This window comes from Morone saxatilis, unplaced genomic scaffold, assembly GCF_004916995.1.
Source record: "Morone saxatilis isolate NCDOM2014 unplaced genomic scaffold, NCSU_SB_2.0 Contig7, whole genome shotgun sequence".
In the NCBI taxonomy this organism is placed as follows: Eukaryota; Metazoa; Chordata; class Actinopteri; family Moronidae; genus Morone; species Morone saxatilis.
Window position 1 is genome coordinate 22,520,098 of NW_023340246.1, and position 3,321 is coordinate 22,523,418.

The 3,321-nt window shown below is 38.3% G+C and overlaps 1 protein-coding gene across 1 annotated transcript in view; it reads left to right on the forward strand.

Moving 5' to 3' along the window:
* mei4 (meiosis-specific, MEI4 homolog (S. cerevisiae)) overlaps positions 1-3,321 on the forward strand; it is a 32,441-nt gene that overhangs the window by 6,918 nt on the left and 22,202 nt on the right. The window lies entirely within an intron of this gene.

Sequence of the window (3,321 nt, forward strand, 5' to 3'; positions counted from 1 at the left end):
CACAGTGCAGAGCAGTCTGTTGGTCTGGGACCAGTCATGGAGCCCAGTGATACGATACAAACTATATATAAAAATGATCTCACTCAAGGAAAACATAAGCTCATTTTTAGCGTCATTCTCCTTATGATGCATCTTTTGTCTGTTTTCTCACAATAATACATTTAGAAATGTATTAAATGAAACTGTCTACTTTAGGGCTTCAACTAATGATCATTAGTTGTTTAGTCTATAAAATAGTTCTAAATACTTTTTACTATTCCCTAAAGCCTAAAACGACGTTTTCATTTTGCTTGTTTCGGGGAAATTTTGACACTTTGGCTTGTAAAAAGGTTAATTGATTCATTGATAAAAGTCTGAACTTTTGTTGATTATTACTCTGTTGAATTGTTTCAGCTCTAGTTTGCGTCATATTTGACTGTAAAGGGAACTGATTACAGCAGTGGTTCCCAACCCGGGGGTCACAATGCCCACTAGGGGTCGCCAACGTAACATGTGCGGTGGTGAGGCTTTCTTGAAAGCCACAACAAAAAGCTAATAGAACAATAGTGTCAGGGAGAAGAAAACACTGAATTTGTAAAACAAAAAACAAAAAAAAGAAGCCTGTTAACTATGTATGATTGTTAAAAAAGGAAAATATATATATAATACAGACAAAGTTACTAAACATAAACCTGCTAATGGCCTCTTATAGTTTTGTACAGCATGCTGGGAAACCACCAGCTGCTCAGTGTGTAGTATCTAGGTTATAGATGGAGAGTTGCTCTTGTAGACATTTTGTTATTGTGTCCCTTTTCTAAAACCCCAGCTTGGTATCAAACAATGAAAACATCTGAAAGAGTCCTCTGGAAGTGTCAACAAAGTGCTTACAGTCTAAGAGCGCTCCATCCCAGAGGAGTAATGTTGCGAGCAGCTGCAATTTACCCAGCAGCACGTCCTGCCTTCAGAACCGCTTACGTCCACGAGGAAAGCTCTTTATTTCTGGGTCCCTTTTCTCAGACACACCTGGAGGAGTTGTTACGGTGTAGGAGGAAAGCGATTGGACAAGATGAAGAGCCCAGACGATGAAATTGCAGATCCTGTATCCCAAGTGGTGTCATTCAAATGTCACTCTCCCACTGCGTTCGACTGCAGGCATATTTCACGTAATAACCTTTCGGAGAAGAGAACAGTTTAGTGTCTGGTTTGGCCTCATTTAGCCTCGCACCCGCCTCATCTCACCGTGTCATCCTTTTGTCTACAGGAACAACTTTTATTACCTTCTTGTATACTGCATCAAGCTCGCCTCATTCGTTTCAACCTCAAACAGAGCACACAAGTACACCTTTTATAACTCTATTATATTCCAGACAATGCTAGCCCTTCAGGTCTGTAAACATGAAGAATGGGATTATAAAGTCTTAAAATATAGAGCTTTGTCAGTTTTTTTTGCGGACATTCTGTATGTTAACCCCTTAGTGAAGAGAAGATAGTTGTAAGTTTCTCCTACAGCTCTCTCCATTTGGTGCAGAGCTGGAAAACATGGTTATATGCTGACATCCATTAGTCCTTCTCAGTCACATCTTCCTTTCCAGGAAATGACAAATACATTTTTTAAAGGTCAAACAACAACAAGTAAAATGTTCAGAAAAATATAAGAAAGAACAGGAAAATGCAGCAATAACCACAGAAGTAAGAAAAACCTCCCACCCACTCTAAGACTCTTTGTTACTGAGATCAACTAAAAGCTTCCTCACCAAATCTGGATCTTATAAATACAGTTAGACCTTGACTGGATGAACTGAGAAATCCTTTTTCATTCATTCCTCTTGTACAAGAGTCGCTCTGAGTCGCCTCTGTAGGGCTGGGTATCACTGAAAATGTTTTGATACCGATATCTTGACTTTGATACCAATTACTGAACAAAACTTTTTTTCATACCAGTTTTATAAAATCCATTTTAACATACAATACATCAAAATACATTATGGTACAATTAACCTGTTCAAAGACCTGGGAGCCGCTGAAGCAACTGTTTTTACTCTTTACTTAACCTGGATAAACTAAATTGAGGAAATAAAACTAAATATCTGTACAGTATTGGACTACGTACAAAAATGAAATAACTGTTAAAGGACCCCCAACCCTTCATTGAGAGAAAAAACACATTTGATATTGTTTGGTACAAGCAAATTCTATAGTTTTTTATATCATATTTTGATGAATTAATGTTAACAGTAATGCTCTTTAAGTGCTTTATATATTTCTTTTTGCTATCAAGTAAACGTGGTCTGATCAGGCTTGAGCATCTAAGAGGTCAGAGCGGAGAAAAGGAAGTCATCGTCAATCTGCAGCCTGAGGAAAACTGAATAACAATCTGCTGCCTCCGATTCTTTCAAATTATGAATTAATCTCTTGATAGGATAATCACAGACAATTTCACATGATGTCCTCGTATCAATCAGCAGCAGAGGCAATTCCAAACAAATTGAATTTTTATGGGGTTTTTTTTCCTTTTCATTCCTCTTTCAGTCCCCAAACACGCCTATCTGATCAGCATCTCTTTAGCTCCCTCTTTAGCACTTCAGATTGGAGCAAGGCTACTAGTTGAATTCCCCAGACCAAAATGAAAAGCAACAACGGTCATGATGCCAAATAATTTATCCCGATCCGCTGCCGTAGAGCTGCCTACTGGCACAACAACAGAGGACGGAGCGAATGTGTGCGGCTGCTCTCGGCTGAAAATATGAAAAACGGAGTGAATGTAAATTAGGCTGTTGCTGAATGTGAGCACGCATGCTAAGTGAACTCCCTCCAGGATGAGAAACATTAAAACCTGACCTAGGTTTATAGTGGCTTAATGTAGTGTCAAGAGTAAATCGAATATGAGACATACTTTAAGTCATTATGTATAGACTGAAGGCTTTGATTATTATATGGTTTTCTTGGAAAGATTGTGATCTAAACGTCCAGATTCTACTTTCAGGTCAATTCTAGAGATAGTCTTTTAGAGAGTGTTTTGGTGTGGGTGAGTTTGTTTGTGGCTGACAGAAAAATAGCTGAAGTTCTGCAGGTGGGATTTCTAGTCATGTCTCACACATGTCCACTGATTTGACTGTTACAACAAACAAACAGTCAGTGATTGCCAAAGTGAATTCCAGCTACCTGAAGGAACAGGTTTCCACGTTAAAATGCTCTGAATGAGAGAACAAAACAGTTTTTACTTAAAGCTATAATCTGTAACATTTCAGCATTAAACTGTGTTCTTACATTATCCCTAATGTTTCCAACAATGTTCAAACTCAGAGAAATCATTTTATTCGTCATATCCCCTTTATGCCTGCG